Source organism: Salmo salar, chromosome 13, assembly GCF_965601325.2.
Source record: "Salmo salar chromosome 13, fSalSal1, whole genome shotgun sequence".
Classification (NCBI taxonomy): Eukaryota; Metazoa; Chordata; class Actinopteri; order Salmoniformes; family Salmonidae; genus Salmo; species Salmo salar.
This window is the reverse complement of record NC_138303.1, coordinates 796,134-816,403: the sequence shown is the minus strand read 5'-3', so window position 1 is coordinate 816,403 and position 20,270 is coordinate 796,134.

Genomic DNA, 20,270 nt, shown 5'->3' with positions numbered 1-20,270 from the left:
GCCTAAAAAACATTTTAAAACCATTTTCACAAAAAATTGCAGATTTCTATTTTGTCCCTAAAAACGATGACTCCGATCATGCCGAAAAAGCGACATTCTGGACAGGCCTAAAAAAAACATTTTAAAACGATTTTCACAAAAAATTGCGGATTTCTATTTTGTCCCAAAAAACGATGACTCCATTCATGCCGAAAAAGCGACATTCTGGACAGGTCTAAAAAAACAATTTTAGAACCATTTTCACAAAAAAAGCTCAGATTTTTTTTTTTCATTTTTTGACACAAAAACAGTGACCCCGGTCATGCCGAACTATCGACATTCTGGACAGGCCTAAAAAAACATTTTAAAACCATTTTCACAAAAAATTGCAGATTTCTATATTGTCCCTCAAAACGATGACTCCGATGATGCCGAACTAGCGACATTCTGGACAGGCCTAAAAAAAACATTTTAAAACCATTTTCACAAAAAATTGTAGATTTCTATTTTTGTCACCAAAAACGATGACTCCGATCATGCCGAACTAGCGACATTTTGGACAGGCCTAAAAAAAAAGCATTTTAGAACCATTTTCAAAAAAAAAGCTCAGAATTCTTTTTTTCATTTTTTGACACAAAAACAGTGACCCCGGTCATGCCGAACTATCTACATTCTGGACAGGCCTAAAAAAAAACATTTTAAAACCATTTTCACAAAAAATTGCAGATTTCTATTTTGTCCCTAAAAACGTTGACTCCGATCATGCCGAAAAAGCGACATTCTGGACAGGCCTAAAAAAATTTTTTTGAACCATTTTCACAAAAAATTGCAGATATTTTTTTTTCATTTTCGTGACACAAAAACAGTGACCCCGGTCATGCCGAACTATCGACATTCTGGACAGGCCTAAAAAACATTTTAAAACCATTTTCACAAAAAATTGCAGATTTTTTTTTCTTCATTTTTTGACACAAAAACAGTGACCCCGGTCATGCCGAACTAGCGACATTCTGGACAGGCCTAAAAAAAATATTTTAAAACCATTTTCACAAAAAATTGTAGATTTCTATTTTTGTCACCAAAAACGATGACTCCGATCATGCCGAACTAGCGACATTCTGGACAGGCCTAAAAAAAATGTTTAAAACCATTTTCACCAAAAATGGCTGATTTTTTTTTCTTCATTTTTTGACACAAAAACAGTGACCCCGGTCATGCCGAACTAGCGACATTCTGGACAGGCCTAAAAAAAATATTTTAAAACCATTTTCACAAAAAATTGTAGATTTCTATTTTTGTCACCAAAAACGATGACTCCGATCATGCCGAACTAGCGACATTTTGGAAAGGCCTAAAAAAAACATTTTAAAACCATTTTCACAAAAAATTGCAGATTTCTATTTTGTCCCTAAAAACGTTGACTCCGATCATGCCGAAAATGCGACATTCTGGACAGGCCTAAAAAAAGTTTTTTGAACCATTTTCACAAAAAATTGCAGATATTTTTTTTTCATTTTCGTGACACAAAAACAGTTACCCCGGTCATGCCGAACTATCGACATTCTGGACAGGCCTAAAAAACATTTTAAAACCATTTTCACAAAAAATTGCAGATTTCTATTTTGTCCCTAAAAACGATGACTCCGATCATGCCGAAAAAGCGACATTCTGGACAGGCCTAAAAATTTAAAAAAAAAACATTTTCACCAAAAATGGCTGATTTTTTTTTCTTCATTTTTTGACACAAAAACAGTGACCCCGGTCATGCCGAACTAGCGACATTCTGGACAGGCCTAAAAAAAACATTTTAAAACCATTTTCACAAAAAATTTTAATTTCTATTTTTGTCACCAAAAACGATGACTCCGATCATGCCGAACTAGCGACATTTTGGACAGCCCTAAAAAAAATGCATTTTAGAACCATTTTCAAAAAAAAGCACAGAATTCTTTTTTTCATTTTTTGACACAAAAACAGTGAACACGGTCATGCCGAACTATTGACATTCTGGACAGGCCTAAAAAAACATTTTAAAAATATTTTCACAAACAATTGCAGATTTCTATTTTGTCCCTAAAAACGATGACTCCGATCATGCCGATAAAGCGACATTCTGGACAAGCCGAAAAATTTTTTTTAAAACCATTTTCACCAAAAATTGCTGATTTTTTTTTCTTCATTTTCGTGACACAAAAACAGTGACCCCGGTCATGCCGAACTAGCGACATTCTGGACAGGCCTAAAAAAACATTTTAAAACCATTTTCACAAAAAATTGCAGATTTCTATTTTGTCCCTAAAAACGATGACTCCGATCATGCCGAAAAAGCGACATTCTGGACAGGCCTAAAAAAAATGTTTACAACCATTTTCACCAAAAATTGCTGATTTTTTTTTCTTCATTTTAATGACACAAAAACAGTGACCCCGGTCATGCCGAACTAGCGACATTCTGGACAGGCCAAAAAAAAACATTTTAAAACCATTTTCACAAAAAATTTTAGATTTCTATTTTTGTCACCAAAAACGATGACTAAGATCATGCCGAACTAGCGACATTTTGGACAGGCCTAAAAAAAAAGCATTTTAGAACCATTTTCAAAAAAAAAGCTCAGAATTCTTTTTTTCATTTTTTGACACAAAAACAGTGACACCGGTCATGCCGAACTATCGACATTCTGTACAGGCCTAAAAAAAACATTTTAAAACCATTTTCACAAAAAATTGCAGATTTCTATTTTGTCCCTAAAAACGATGACTCCGATCATGCCGAAAAAGCGACATTCTGGACAGGCCTAAAAAAATGTTTTAAAACCATTTTCACCAAAAATGGCTGATTTTTTTTTCTTCATTTTTTGACACAAAAACAGTGACCCCGGTCATGCCGAACTATCGACATTCTGGACAGGCCTAAAAAAACATTTTAAAACCATTTTCACAAAAAATTGCAGATTTCTATTTTGTCCCTAAAAACTATGACTCCGATCATGCCGAAAAAGCGACATTCTGGACAAGCCTAAAAAAAAAATTTAAAACCATTTTCACCAAAAATTGCTGATTTTTTTTTCTTCATTTTCGTGATACAAAAACAGTGACCCCGGTCATGCCGAACTAGCGACATTCTGGACAGGCCTAAAAAAAACATTGTAAAACCATTTTCAGAAAAAATTGTAGATTTCTATTTTTGTCACCAAAAACGATGACTCCGATCCTGCCGAACTAGCGACATTTTGGACAGGCCTAAAAAAAAGCATTTTAGAACCATTTTCAAAAAAAAAGCTCAGAATTCTTTTTTTCATTTTTTGACACAAAAACAGTGACCCCGGTCATGCCGAACTATCGACATTCTGGACAGGCCTAAAAAAACATTTTAAAACCATTTTCACAAAAAATTGCAGATTTCTATTTTGTCCCTAAAAACGATGACTCCGATCATGCCAAAAAAGCGACATTCTGGACAGGCCTAAAAAAAATTTTTAGAACCATTTTCACAAAAAATTGCAGATATTTTTTTCTCATTTTCGTTACACAAAAACAGTGACCCCGGTCATGCCGAACTATCGACATTCTGGACAGGCCTAAAAAAACATTTTAAAACCATTTTCACAAAAAATTGCAGATTTCTATTTTGTCCCTAAAAACTATGACTCTGATCATCCCGAAAAAGCGACATTCTGGACAAGCCTAAAAAAAAAATTTAAAACCATTTTCACCAAAAATTGCTGATTTTTTTTTCTTCATTTTCGTGATACAAAAACAGTGACCCCGGTCATGCCGAACTAGCGACATTCTGGACAGGCCTAAAAAAAACATTTTAAAACCATTTTCACAAAAAATTGTAGATTTCTATTTTTGTCACCAAAAACGATGACTCCGATCCTGCCGAACTAGCGACATTTTGGACAGGCCTAAAAAAAAGAATTTTAGAACCATTTTCAAAAAAAAAGCTCAGAATTCTTTTTTTCATTTTTTGACACAAAAACAGTGACCCCGGTCATGCCGAACTATCGACATTCTGGACAGGCCTAAAAAAACATTTTAAAACCATTTTCACAAAAAATTGCAGATTTCTATTTTGTCCCTAAAAACGATGACTCCGATCATGCCAAAAAAGCGACATTCTGGACAGGCCTAAAAAAAATTTTTTGAACCATTTTCACAAAAAATTGCAGATATTTTTTTATCATTTTCGTGACACAAAAACAGTGACCCCGGTCATGCCGAACTATCGACATTCTGGACAGGCCTAAAAAAACATTTTAAAACCATTTTCACAAAAAATTGTAGATTTCTATTTTTGTCACCAAAAACGATGACTCCGATCCTGCCGAACTAGCGACATTTTGGACAGGCCTAAAAAAAAGCATTTTAAAACCATTTTCAAAAAAAAAGCTCAGAATTCTTTTTTCTTTTTTTTGACACAAAAACAGTGACCCCGGTCATGCCGAACTATCGACATTCTGGACAGGCCTAAAAAAACATTTTAAAACCATTTTCACAAAAAATTGCAGATTTCTATTTTGTCCCTAAAAACGTTGACTCCGATCATGCCGAAAAAGCGACATTCTGGACAGGCCTAAAAAAATTTTTTGGAACCATTTTCACAAAAAATTGCAGATATTTTTTTTTCATTTTCGTGACACAAAAACAGTGACCCCGGTCATGCCGACATTCTGGACAGGCCTAAAAAACATTTTAAAACCATTTTCACAAAAAATTGCAGATTTCTATTTTGTCCCTAAAAACGATGACTCCGATCATGCCGAACTAGCGACATTCTGGACAGGCCTAAAAAAAACATTTTAAAACCATTTTCACAAAAAATTGTAGATTTCTATTTTTGTCACCAAAAACGATGACTCCGATCCTGCCGAACTAGCGACATTTTGGACAGGCCTAAAAAAAAGCATTTTAGAACCATTTTCACAAAAAATTGCAGATTTCTATTTTGTCCCTAAAAACTATGACTCCGATCATGCCGAAAAAGCGACATTCTGGACAAGCCAAAAAAAAAAATTTAAAACCATTTTCACCAAAAATTGCTGATTTTTTTTTCTTCATTTTCGTGATACAAAAACAGTGACCCCGGTCATGCCGAACTAGCGACATTCTGGACAGGCCTAAAAAAAACATTTTAAAACCATTTTCACAAAAAATTGTAGATTTCTATTTTTGTCACCAAAAACGATGACTCCGATCCTGCCGAACTAGCGACATTTTGGACAGGCCTAAAAAAAAGAATTTTAGAACCATTTTCAAAAAAAAAGCTCAGAATTCTTTTTTTCATTTTTTGACACAAAAACAGTGACCCCGGTCATGCCGAACTATCGACATTCTGGACAGGCCTAAAAAAACATTTTAAAACCATTTTCACAAAAAATTGCAGATTTCTATTTTGTCCCTAAAAACGTTGACTCCGATCATGCAGAAAAAGCGACATTCTGGACAGGCCTAAAAAAAATTTTTGGAACCATTTTCACAAAAATTTGCAGATATTTTTTTTTCATTTTCGTGACACAAAAACAGTGACCCCGGTCATGCCGAACTATCGACATTCTGGACAGGCCTAAAAAACATTTTAAAACAATTTTCACAAAAAATTGCAGATTTCTATTTTGTCCCTAAAAACGTTGACTCCGATCCTGCCGAACTAGCGACATTTTGGACAGGCCTAAAAAAAAGCATTTTAGAACCATTTTCAAAAAAAAAGCTCAGAATTCTTTTTTTCATTTTTTGACACAAAAACAGTGACCCCGGTCATGCCGAACTATCGACATTCTGGACAGGCCTAAAAAAACATTTTAAAACCATTTTCACAAAAAATTGCAGATTTCTATTTTGTCCCTAAAAACTATGACTCCGATCATGCCGAAAAAGCGACATTCTGGACAAGCCTAAAAAAAAAATTTAAAACCATTTTCACCAAAAATTGCTGATTTTTTTTTCTTCATTTTCGTGATACAAAAACAGTGACCCCGGTCATGCCGAACTAGCGACATTCTGGACAGGCCTAAAAAAAACATTTTAAAACCATTTTCACAAAAAATTGTAGATTTCTATTTTTGTCACCAAAAACGATGACTCCGATCCTGCCGAACTAGCGACATTTTGGACAGGCCTAAAAAAAAGCATTTTAGAACCATTTTCAAAAAAAAAGCTCAGAATTCTTTTTTTCATTTTTTGACACAAAAACAGTGACCCCGGTCATGCCGAACTATCGACATTCTGGACAGGCCTAAAAAAACATTTTAAAACCATTTTCACAAAAAATTGCAGATTTCTATTTTGTCCCTAAAAACGTTGACTCCGATCATGCAGAAAAAGCGACATTCTGGACAGGCCTAAAAAAAATTTTTGGAACCATTTTCACAAAAAATTGCAGATATTTTTTTTTCATTTTCGTGACACAAAAACAGTGACCCCGGTCATGCCGAACTATCGACATTCTGGACAGGCCTAAAAAACATTTTAAAACAATTTTCACAAAAAATTGCAGATTTCTATTTTGTCCCTAAAAACGTTGACTCCGATCATGCCGAAAAAGCGACATTTTGGACAGGCCTAAAAAAAAGCATTTTAGAACCATTTTCAAAAAAAAGCTCAGAATTCTTTTTTTCATTTTTTGACAGAAAAACAGTGACCCCGGTCATGCCGAAATATCGACATTCTGGACAGGCCTAAAAAACATTTTAAAACCATTTTCACAAAAAATTGCAGATTTCTATTTTGTCCCTAAAAACGATGACTCCGATCATGCCGAAAAAGCGACATTCTGGACAGGCCTAAAAAAAAATGTAAAAACCATTTTCACCAAAAATGGCTGATATTTTTTTTTTCATTTTCGTGACACAAAAACAGTGACCCCGGTGATGCCGAACTATCGACATTCTGGACAGGCCTAAAAAAACATTTTAAAACCATTTTCACCAAAAATTGCAGATTTCTAATTTGTCCCTAAAAACGTTGACTCCGATCATGCCGAAAAAGCGACATTCTGGACAGGCCTAAATAAAATGTTTTGAACCATTTTCACAAAAAATTGCAGATATTTTTTTTTCATTTTCGTGACACAAAAACAGTGACCCCGGTCATGCCGAACTAGCGACATTTTGGACAGGCCTAAAAAAAAGCATTTTAGAACCATTTTCAAAAAAAAAGCTCAGAATCCTTTTTTTCATTTTTTGACACAAAAACAGTGAACCCGGTCATGCCGAAATATCGACATTCTGGACAGGCCTAAAAAAACATTTTAAAACCATTTTCACAAAAAATTGCAGATTTCTATTTTGTCCCTAAAAACGATGACTCCGATCATGCCGAAAAAGCGACATTCTGGACAAGCCTAAAAAAAAATTTCAAAACCATTTTCACCAAAAATTGCAGATTTTTTTTTCTTCATTTTCGAGACACAAAAACAGTGACCCCGGTCATGCCGAACTAGCGACATTCTGGACAGGCCTAAAAAAAACATTTTAAAACCATTTTCACAAAAAATTGTAGATTTCTATTTTTGTCACCAAAAACGATGACTCCGATCATGCCGAACTAGCGACATTTTGGACAGGCCTAAAAAAAAGCATTTTAGAACCATTTTCAAAAAAAAAGCTCAGAATTCTTTTTTTCATTTTTTGACAGAAAAACAGTGACCCCGGTCATGCCGAAATATCGACATTCTGGACAGGCCTAAAAAACATTTTAAAACCATTTTCACAAAAAATTGCAGATTTCTATTTTGTCCCTAAAAACGATGACTCCGATCATGCCGAAAAAGCGACATTCTGGACAGGCCTAAAAAAAAATTTTAAAACCATTTTCACCAAAAATGGCTGATATTTTTTTCTCCTTTTCGTGACACAAAAACAGTGACCCCGGTGATGCCGAACTATCGACATTCTGGACAGGCCTAAAAAAACATTTTAAAACCATTTTCACCAAAAATTGCAGATTTCTAATTTGTCCCTAAAAACGTTGACTCCGATCATGCCGAAAAAGCGACATTCTGGACAGGCCTAAATAAAATGTTTTGAACCATTTTCACAAAAAATTGCAGATATTTTTTTTTCATTTTCGTGACACAAAAACAGTGACCCCGGTCATGCCGAACTAGCGACATTTTGGACAGGCCTAAAAAAAAGCATTTTAGAACCATTTTCAAAAAAAAAGCTCAGAATCCTTTTTTTCATTTTTTGACACAAAAACAGTGAACCCGGTCATGCCGAAATATCGACATTCTGGACAGGCCTAAAAAAACATTTTAAAACCATTTTCACAAAAAATTGCAGATTTCTATTTTGTCCCTAAAAACGATGACTCCGATCATGCCGAAAAAGCGACATTCTGGACAAGCCTAAAAAAAAATTTCAAAACCATTTTCACCAAAAATTGCAGATTTTTTTTTCTTCATTTTCGAGACACAAAAACAGTGACCCCGGTCATGCCGAACTAGCGACATTCTGGACAGGCCTAAAAAAAACATTTTAAAACCATTTTCACAAAAAATTGTAGATTTCTATTTTTGTCACCAAAAACGATGACTCCGATCATGCCGAACTAGCGACATTTTGGACAGGCCTAAAAAAAAGCATTTTAGAACCATTTTCAAAAAAAAAGCTCAGAATTCTTTTTTTCATTTTTTGACAGAAAAACAGTGACCCCGGTCATGCCGAAATATCGACATTCTGGACAGGCCTAAAAAACATTTTAAAACCATTTTCACAAAAAATTGCAGATTTCTATTTTGTCCCTAAAAACGATGACTCCGATCATGCCGAAAAAGCGACATTCTGGACAGGCCTAAAAAAAAATTTTAAAACCATTTTCACCAAAAATGGCTGATATTTTTTTCTCCTTTTCGTGACACAAAAACAGTGACCCCGGTCATGCCGAACTATCGACATTCTGGACAGGCCTAAAAAACATTTTAAAACCATTTTCACAAAAAATTGCAGATTTCTATTTTGTCCCTAAAAACGATGACTCCGATCATGCCGAAAAAGCGACATTCTGGACAGGCCTAAAAAAAAAATTAAAAACCATTTTCACCAAAAATGGCTGATTTTTTTTTTTCTTCATTTTTTGACACAAAAACAGTGACCCCGGTCATGCCGAACTATCGACATTCTGGACAGGCCTAAAAAAACATTTTAAAACCATTTTCACAAAAAATTGCAGATTTCTATTTTGTCCCTAAAAACGTTGACTCCGATCATGCCGAAAAAGCGACATTCTGGACAGGCCTAAAAAAATTTTTTGGAACCATTTTCACAAAAAATTGCAGATATTTTTTTTTCATTTTCGTGACACAAAAACAGTGACCCCGGTCATGCCGAACTATCGACATTCTGGACAGGCCTAAAAAACATTTTAAAACCATTTTCACAAAAAATTGTAGATTTCTATTTTTGTCACCAAAAACGATGACTCCGATCCTGCCGAACTAGCGACATTTTGGACAGGCCTAAAAAAAAGCATTTTAGAACCATTTTCAAAAAAAAAGCTCAGAATTCTTTTTTTCATTTTTTGACACAAAAACAGTGACCCCGGTCATGCCGAACTATCGACATTCTGGACAGGCCTAAAAAAACATTTTAAAACCATTTTCACAAAAAATTGCAGATTTCTATTTTGTCCCTAAAAACGTTGACTCCGATCATGCAGAAAAAGCGACATTCTGGACAGGCCTAAAAAAAATTTTTGGAACCATTTTCACAAAAAATTGCAGATATTTTTTTTTCATTTTCGTGACACAAAAACAGTGACCCCGGTCATGCCGAACTATCGACATTCTGGACAGGCCTAAAAAACATTTTAAAACAATTTTCACAAAAAATTGCAGATTTCTATTTTGTCCCTAAAAACGTTGACTCCGATCATGCCGAAAAAGCGACATTTTGGACAGGCCTAAAAAAAAGCATTTTAGAACCATTTTCAAAAAAAAGCTCAGAATTCTTTTTTTCATTTTTTGACAGAAAAACAGTGACCCCGGTCATGCCGAAATATCGACATTCTGGACAGGCCTAAAAAACATTTTAAAACCATTTTCACAAAAAATTGCAGATTTCTATTTTGTCCCTAAAAACGATGACTCCGATCATGCCGAAAAAGCGACATTCTGGACAGGCCTAAAAAAAAATGTAAAAACCATTTTCACCAAAAATGGCTGATATTTTTTTTTTCATTTTCGTGACACAAAAACAGTGACCCCGGTGATGCCGAACTATCGACATTCTGGACAGGCCTAAAAAAACATTTTAAAACCATTTTCACCAAAAATTGCAGATTTCTAATTTGTCCCTAAAAACGTTGACTCCGATCATGCCGAAAAAGCGACATTCTGGACAGGCCTAAATAAAATGTTTTGAACCATTTTCACAAAAAATTGCAGATATTTTTTTTTCATTTTCGTGACACAAAAACAGTGACCCCGGTCATGCCGAACTAGCGACATTTTGGACAGGCCTAAAAAAAAGCATTTTAGAACCATTTTCAAAAAAAAAGCTCAGAATCCTTTTTTTCATTTTTTGACACAAAAACAGTGAACCCGGTCATGCCGAAATATCGACATTCTGGACAGGCCTAAAAAAACATTTTAAAACCATTTTCACAAAAAATTGCAGATTTCTATTTTGTCCCTAAAAACGATGACTCCGATCATGCCGAAAAAGCGACATTCTGGACAAGCCTAAAAAAAAATTTCAAAACCATTTTCACCAAAAATTGCAGATTTTTTTTTCTTCATTTTCGAGACACAAAAACAGTGACCCCGGTCATGCCGAACTAGCGACATTCTGGACAGGCCTAAAAAAAACATTTTAAAACCATTTTCACAAAAAATTGTAGATTTCTATTTTTGTCACCAAAAACGATGACTCCGATCATGCCGAACTAGCGACATTTTGGACAGGCCTAAAAAAAAGCATTTTAGAACCATTTTCAAAAAAAAAGCTCAGAATTCTTTTTTTCATTTTTTGACAGAAAAACAGTGACCCCGGTCATGCCGAAATATCGACATTCTGGACAGGCCTAAAAAACATTTTAAAACCATTTTCACAAAAAATTGCAGATTTCTATTTTGTCCCTAAAAACGATGACTCCGATCATGCCGAAAAAGCGACATTCTGGACAGGCCTAAAAAAAAATTTTAAAACCATTTTCACCAAAAATGGCTGATATTTTTTTCTCCTTTTCGTGACACAAAAACAGTGACCCCGGTCATGCCGAACTATCGACATTCTGGACAGGCCTAAAAAACATTTTAAAACCATTTTCACAAAAAATTGCAGATTTCTATTTTGTCCCTAAAAACGATGACTCCGATCATGCCGAAAAAGCGACATTCTGGACAGGCCTAAAAAAAAAATTAAAAACCATTTTCACCAAAAATGGCTGATTTTTTTTTTTCTTCATTTTTTGACACAAAAACAGTGACCCCGGTCATGCCGAACTATCGACATTCTGGACAGGCCTAAAAAAACATTTTAAAACCATTTTCACAAAAAATTGCAGATTTCTATTTTGTCCCTAAAAACGTTGACTCCGATCATGCCGAAAAAGCGACATTCTGGACAGGCCTAAAAAAATTTTTTGGAACCATTTTCACAAAAAATTGCAGATATTTTTTTTTCATTTTCGTGACACAAAAACAGTGACCCCGGTCATGCCGAACTATCGACATTCTGGACAGGCCTAAAAAACATTTTAAAACAATTTTCACAAAAAATTGCAGATTTCTATTTTGTCCCTAAAAACGATGACTCCGATCATGCCGAAAAAGCGACATTCTGGACAGGCCTAAAAAAAAATTTAAAAACCATTTTCACCAAAAATTGCTGATTTTTTTTTCTTCATTTTTTGACACAAAAAGAGTGACCCCGGTCATGCCGAACTAGCGACATTCTGGACAGGCCTAAAAAAAACATTTTAAAACCATTTTCACAAAAAATTGTAGATTTCTATTTTTGTCACCAAAAACGATGACTAAGATCATGCCATACTAGCGACATTTTGGACAGGCCTAAAAAAAAAGCAATTTAGAACCATTTTCAAAAAAAAAGCTCAGAATTCTTTTTTTCATTTTTTGACACAAAAACAGTGACCCCGGTCATGCCGAACTATCGACATTCTGGACAGGCCTAAAAAAACATTTTAAAACCATTTTCACAAAAAATTGCAGATTTCTATTTTGTCCCTAAAAAAGTTGACTCCGATCATGCCGAAAAAGCGACATTCTGGACAGGCCTAAAAAAATTTTTTGGAACCATTTTCACAAAAAATTGCAGATATTTTTTTTTCATTTTCGTGACACAAAAACAGTGACCCCGGTCATGCCGAACTATCGACATTCTGGACAGGCCTAAAAAACATTTTAAAACCATTTTCACAAAAAATTGCAGATTTCTATTTTGTCCCTAAAAACGATGACTCCGATCATGCCGAAAAAGCGACATTCTGGACAGGCCTAAAAAAATGTTTTAAAACCATTTTCACCAAAAATGGCTGATTTTTTTTTCTTCATTTTTTGACACAAAAACAGTGACCCCGGTCATGCCGAAAAAGCGACATTCTGGACAAGCCTAAAAAAATTTTTTAAAACCATTTTCACCAAAAATTGCAGATTTCTATTTTGTCCCTAAAAACGATGACTCCGATCATGCCGAAAAAGCGACATTCTGGACAGGCCTAAAAAAAACATTTTAAAACCATTTTCAAAAAAAAGCTCAGAATTCTTTTTTTCATTTTTTGACACAAAAACAGTGACCCCGGTGATGCCGAACTATCGACATTCTGGACAGGCCTAAAAAACATTTTAAAACCATTTTCACAAAAAATTGCAGATTTTAATTTTGTCCCTAAAAACGATGACTCCGATCATGCCGAAAAAGCGACATTCTGGACAGGCCTAAAAAAAAATTTAAAAACCATTTTCACCAAAAATGGCTGATATTTTTTTCTCCTTTTCGTGACACAAAAACAGTGACCCCGGTCATGCCGAACTATCGACATTCTGGACAGGCCTAAAAAACATTTTAAAACCATTTTCACAAAAAATTGCAGATTTCTATTTTGTCCCTAAAAACGATGACTCCGATCATGCCGAAAAAGCGACATTCTGGACAGGCCTAAAAAAAAAATTAAAAACCATTTTCACCAAAAATGGCAGATTTTTTTTTCTTCATTTTTTGACACAAAAAGAGTGACCCCGGTCATGCCGAACTAGTGACATTCTGGACAGGCCTAAAAAAAAACATTTTAAAACCATTTTCACAAAAAATTGTAGATTTCTATTTTTGTCACCAAAAACGATGACTCCGATCATGCCGAACTAGCGACATTTTGGACAGGCCTAAAAAAAATGCATTTTAGAACCATTTTCAAAAAAAAGCTCAGAATTCTTTTTTTCATTTTTTGACACAAAAACAGTGACCCCGGTGATGCCGAACTATCGACATTCTGGACAGGCCTAAAAAAACATTTTAAAACCATTTTCACCAAAAATTGCAGATTTCTAATTTGTCCCTAAAAACGTTGACTCCGATCATGCCGAAAAAGCGACATTCTGGACAGGCCTAAATAAAATGTTTTGAACCATTTTCACAAAAAATTGCAGATATTTTTTTTTCATTTTCGTGACACAAAAACAGTGACCCCGGTCATGCCGAACTATCGACATTCTGGACAGGCCTAAAAAACATTTTAAAACCATTTTCACAAAAAATTGCAGATTTCTATTTTGTCCCTAAAAACGATGACTCCGATCATGCCGAAAAAGCGACATTCTGGACAGGCCTAAAAAAATGTTTTAAAACCATTTTCACCAAAAATGGCTGATTTTTTTTTCTTCATTTTTTGACACAAAAACAGTGACCCCGGTCATGCCGAACTAGCGACATTCTGGACAGGCCTAAAAAAAACATTTTAAAACCATTTTCACAAAAAATTGTAGATTTCTATTTTTGTCACCAAAAACGATGACTCCGATCCTGCCGAACTAGCGACATTTTGGACAGGCCTAAAATAAAGCATTTTAGAACCATTTTCAAAAAAAAAGCTCAGAATTCTTTTTTTCATTTTTTGACACAAAAACAGTGACCCCGGTCATGCCGAACTATCGACATTCTGGACAGGCCTAAAAAACATTTTAAAACCATTTTCACAAAAAATTGCAGATTTCTATTTTGTCCCTAAAAACGATGACTCCGATCATGCCGAAAAAGCGACATTCTGGACAGGCCTAAAAAAATGTTTTAAAACCATTTTCACCAAAAATGGCTGATTTTTTTTTCTTCATTTTTTGACACAAAAACAGTGACCCCGGTCATGCCGAACTAGCGACATTCTGGACAGGCCTAAAAAAAACATTTTAAAACCATTTTCACAAAAAATTGTAGATTTCTATTTTTGTCACCAAAAACGATGACTCCGATCCTGCCGAACTAGCGACATTTTGGACAGGCCTAAAATAAAGCATTTTAGAACCATTTTCAAAAAAAAAGCTCAGAATTCTTTTTTTCATTTTTTGACACAAAAACAGTGACCCCGGTCATGCCGAACTATCGACATTCTGGACAGGCCTAAAAAAACATTTTAAAACCATTTTCACAAAAAATTGCAGATTTCTATTTTGTCCCTAAAAACTATGACTCCGATCATGCCGAAAAAGCGACATTCTGGACAAGCCTAAAAAAAAAATTTAAAACCATTTTCACCAAAAATTGCTGATTTTTTTTTCTTCATTTTCGTGATACAAAAACAGTGACCCCGGTCATGCCGAACTAGCGACATTCTGGACAGGCCTAAAAAAAACATTTTAAAACCATTTTCACAAAAAATTGTAGATTTCTATTTTTGTCACCAAAAACGATGACTCCGATCCTGCCGAACTAGCGACATTTTGGACAGGCCTAAAAAAAAGCATTTTAGAACCATTTTCAAAAAAAAAGCTCAGAATTCTTTTTTTCATTTTTTGACACAAAAACAGTGACCCCGGTCATGCCGAACTATCGACATTCTGGACAGGCCTAAAAAAACATTTTAAAACCATTTTCACAAAAAATTGCAGATTTCTATTTTGTCCCTAAAAACGTTGACTCCGATCATGCAGAAAAAGCGACATTCTGGACAGGCCTAAAAAAATTTTTTGGAACCATTTTCACAAAAAATTGCAGATATTTTTTTTTCATTTTCGTGACACAAAAACAGTGACCCCGGTCATGCCGAACTATCGACATTCTGGACAGGCCTAAAAAACATTTTAAAACCATTTTCACAAAAAATTGCAGATTTCTATTTTGTCCCTAAAAACGATGACTCCGATCATGCCGAAAAAGCGACATTCTGGACAGGCCTAAAAAAAAATGTAAAAACCATTTTCACCAAAAATGGCTGATATTTTTTTTTTCATTTTCGTGACACAAAAACAGTGACCCCGGTGATGCCGAACTATCGACATTCTGGACAGGCCTAAAAAAACATTTTAAAACCATTTTCACCAAAAATTGCAGATTTCTAATTTGTCCCTAAAAACGTTGACTCCGATCATGCCGAAAAAGCGACATTCTGGACAGGCCTAAATAAAATGTTTTGAACCATTTTCACAAAAAATTGCAGATATTTTTTTTTCATTTTCGTGACACAAAAACAGTGACCCCGGTCATGCCGAACTAGCGACATTTTGGACAGGCCTAAAAAAAAGCATTTTAGAACCATTTTCAAAAAAAAAGCTCAGAATCCTTTTTTTCATTTTTTGACACAAAAACAGTGAACCCGGTCATGCCGAAATATCGACATTCTGGACAGGCCTAAAAAAACATTTTAAAACCATTTTCACAAAAAATTGCAGATTTCTATTTTGTCCCTAAAAACGATGACTCCGATCATGCCGAAAAAGCGACATTCTGGACAAGCCTAAAAAAAATTTTCAAAACCATTTTCACCAAAAATTGCAGATTTTTTTTTCTTCATTTTCGAGACACAAAAACAGTGACCCCGGTCATGCCGAACTAGCGACATTCTGGACAGGCCTAAAAAAAACATTTTAAAACCATTTTCACAAAAAATTGTAGATTTCTATTTTTGTCACCAAAAACGATGACTCCGATCATGCCGAACTAGCGACATTTTGGACAGGCCTAAAAAAAAGCATTTTAGAACCATTTTCAAAAAAAAAGCTCAGAATTCTTTTTTTCATTTTTTGACAGAAAAACAGTGACCCCGGTCATGCCGAAATATCGACATTCTGGACAGGCCTAAAAAACATTTTAAAACCATTTTCACAAAAAATTGCAGATTTCTATTTTGTCCCTAAAAACGATGACTCCGATCATGCCAAAAAAGCGACATTCTGGACAGGCCTAAAAAAAAATTTAAAAACCATTTTCACCAAAAATGGCTGATATTTTTTTCTCCTTTTCGTGACACAAAAACAGTGACCCCGGTCATGCCGAACTATCGACATTCTGGACAGGCCTAAAAAACATTTTAAAACCATTTTCACAAAAAATTGCAGATTTCTATTTTGTCCCTAAAAACGATGACTCCGATCATGCCGAAAAAGCGACATTCTGGACAGGCCTAAAAAAAAAATTAAAAACCATTTTCACCAAAAATGGCTGATTTTTTTTTTTTCATTTTTTGACACAAAAACAGTGACCCCGGTCATGCCGAACTATCGACATTCTGGACAGGCCTAAAAAAACATTTTAAAACCATTTTCACAAAAAATTGCAGATTTCTATTTTGTCCCTAAAAACGATGACTCCGATCATGCCGAAAAAGCGACATTCTGGACAGGCCTAAAAAAAACATTTTAAAACCATTTTCACAAAAAATTGTAGATTTCTATTTTTGTCACCAAAAACGATGACTCCGATCATGCCGAACTAGCGACATTTTGGACAGGCCTAAAAAAAAGCATTTTAGAACCATTTTCAAAAAAAAAGCTCAGAATTCTTTTTTTCATTTTTTGACAGAAAAACAGTGACCCCGGTCATGCCGAAATATCGACATTCTGGACAGGCCTAAAAAACATTTTAAAACCATTTTCACAAAAAATTGCAGATTTCTATTTTGTCCCTAAAAACGATGACTCCGATCATGCCGAAAAAGCGACATTCTGGACAGGCCTAAAAAAAAATTTAAAAACCATTTTCACCAAAAATGGCTGATATTTTTTTCTCCTTTTCGTGACACAAAAACAGTGACCCCGGTCATGCCGAACTATCGACATTCTGGACAGGCCTAAAAAACATTTTAAAACCATTTTCACAAAAAATTGCAGATTTCTATTTTGTCCCTAAAAACGATGACTCCGATCATGCCGAAAAAGGGACATTCTGGACAGGCCTAAAAAAAAATTTAAAAACCATTTTCACCAAAAATGGCTGATATTTCTTTCTCCTTTTCGTGACACAAAAACAGTGACCCCGGTCATGCCGAACTATCGACATTCTGGACAGGCCTAAAAAACATTTTAAAACCATTTTCACAAAAAATTGCAGATTTCTATTTTGTCCCTAAAAACGATGACTCCGATCATGCCGAAAAAGCGACATTCTGGACAGGCCTAAAAAAAAAATTAAAAACCATTTTCACCAAAAATGGCTGATTTTTTTTTTTTCATTTTTTGACACAAAAACAGTGACCCCGGTCATGCCGAACTATCGACATTCTGGACAGGCCTAAAAAAACATTTTAAAACCATTTTCACAAAAAATTGCAGATTTCTATTTTGTCCCTAAAAACGATGACTCCGATCATGCCGAAAAAGCGACATTCTGGACAGGCCTAAAAAAAACATTTTAAAACCATTTTCACAAAAAATTGTAGATTTCTATTTTTGTCACCAAAAACGATGACTCCGATCATGCCGAACTAGCGACATTTTGGACAGGCCTAAAAAAAAGCATTTTAGAACCATTTTCAAAAAAAAAGCTCAGAATTCTTTTTTTCATTTTTTGACAGAAAAACAGTGACCCCGGTCATGCCGAAATATCGACATTCTGGACAGGCCTAAAAAACATTTTAAAACCATTTTACCAAAAAATTGCAGATTTCTATTTTGTCCCTAAAAACGATGACTCCGATCATGCCGAAAAAGCGACATTCTGGACAGGCCTAAAAAAAAATTTAAAAACCATTTTCACCAAAAATGGCTGATATTTTTTTCTCCTTTTCGTGACACAAAAACAGTGACCCCGTCATGCCGAACTATCGTCATTCTGGAGAGGCCTAAAAAACATTTTAAAACCATTTTCACAAAAAATTGCAGATTTCTATTTTGTCCCTAAAAACGATGACTCCGATCATGCCGAAAAAGCGACATTCTGGACAGGCCTAAAAAAAAATTTAAAAACCATTTTCACCAAAAATGGCTGATATTTTTTTCTCCTTTTCGTGACACAAAAACAGTGACCCCGGTCATGCCGAACTATCGACATTCTGGACAGGCCTAAAAAACATTTTAAAACCATTTTCACAAAAAATTGCAGATTTCTATTTTGTCCCTAAAAACGATGACTCCGATCATGCCGAAAAAGCGACATTCTGGACAGGCCAAAAAAAAAAATTAAAAACCAATTTCACCAAAAATGGCTGATTTTTTTTTTTTCATTTTTTGACACAAAAACAGTGACCCCGGTCATGCCGAACTATCGACATTCTGGACAGGCCTAAAAAAACATTTTAAAACCATTTTCACAAAAAATTGCAGATTTCTATTTTGTCCCTAAAAACGATGACTCCGATCATGCCGAAAAAGCGACATTCTGGACAGGCCTAAAAAAAACATTTTAAAACCATTTTCACAAAAAATTGTAGATTTCTATTTTTGTCACCAAAAACGATGACTCCGATCATGCCGAACTAGCGACATTTTGGACAGGCCTAAAAAAAAGCATTTTAGAACCATTTTCAAAAAAAAAGCTCAGAATTCTTTTTTTCATTTTTTGACAGAAAAACAGTGACCCCGGTCATGCCGAAATATCGACATTCTGGACAGGCCTAAAAAACATTTTAAAACCATTTTCACAAAAAATTGCAGATTTCTATTTTGTCCCTAAAAACGATGACTCCGATCATGCCGAAAAAGCGACATTCTGGACAGGCCTAAAAAAAATTTTAAAAACCATTTTCACCAAAAATGGCTGATATTTTTTTCTCCTTTTCGTGACACAAAAACAGTGACCCCGGTCATGCCGAAATATCGACATTCTGGACAGGCCTAAAAAAACATTTTAAAACCATTTTCACAAAAAATTGCAGATTTCTATTTTGTCCCTAAAAACGTTGACTCCGATCATGCCGAAAAAGCGACATTCTGGACAGGCCTAAAAAAATTTTTTGGAACCATTTTCACAAAAAATTGCAGATATTTTTTTTTCATTTTCGTGACACAAAAACAGTGACCCCGGTCATGCCGAACTATCGACATTCTGGACAGGCCTAAAAAACATTTTAAAACAATTTTCACAAAAAATTGCAGATTTCTATTTTGTCCCTAAAAACGATGACTCCGATCATGCCGAAAAAGCGACATTTTGGACAGGCCTAAAAAAAAAGCAATTTAGAACCATTTTCAAAAAAAAAGCTCAGAATTCTTTTTTTCATTTTTTGACACAAAAACAGTGACCCCGGTCATGCCGAACTATCGACATTCTGGACAGGCCTAAAAAAACATTTTAAAACCATTTTCACAAAAAATTGCAGATTTCTATTTTGTCCCTAAAAAAGTTGACTCCGATCATGCCGAAAAAGCGACATTCTGGACAGGCCTAAAAAAATGTTTTAAAACCATTTTCACCAAAAATGGCTGATTTTTTTTTCTTCATTTTTTGACACAAAAACAGTGACCCCGGTCATGCCGAAAAAGCGACATTCTGGACAAGCCTAAAAAATTTTTTTAAAACCATTTTCACCAAAAATTGCTGATTTTTTTTTCTTCATTTTCGTGATACAAAAACAGTGACCCCGGTCATGCCGAACTAGCGACATTCTGGACAGGCCTAAAAAAAACATTTTAAAACCATTTTCACAAAAAATTGCAGATTTCTATTTTGTCCCTAAAAACGTTGACTCCGATCATGCCGAAAAAGCGACATTTTGGACAGGCCTAAAAAAAAGCATTTTAGAACCATTTTCAAAAAAAAGCTCAGAATTCTTTTTTTCATTTTTTGACAGAAAAACAGTGACCCCGGTCATGCCGAAATATCGACATTCTGGACAGGCCTAAAAAACATTTTAAAACCATTTTCACAAAAAATTGCAGATTTCTATTTTGTCCCTAAAAACGATGACTCC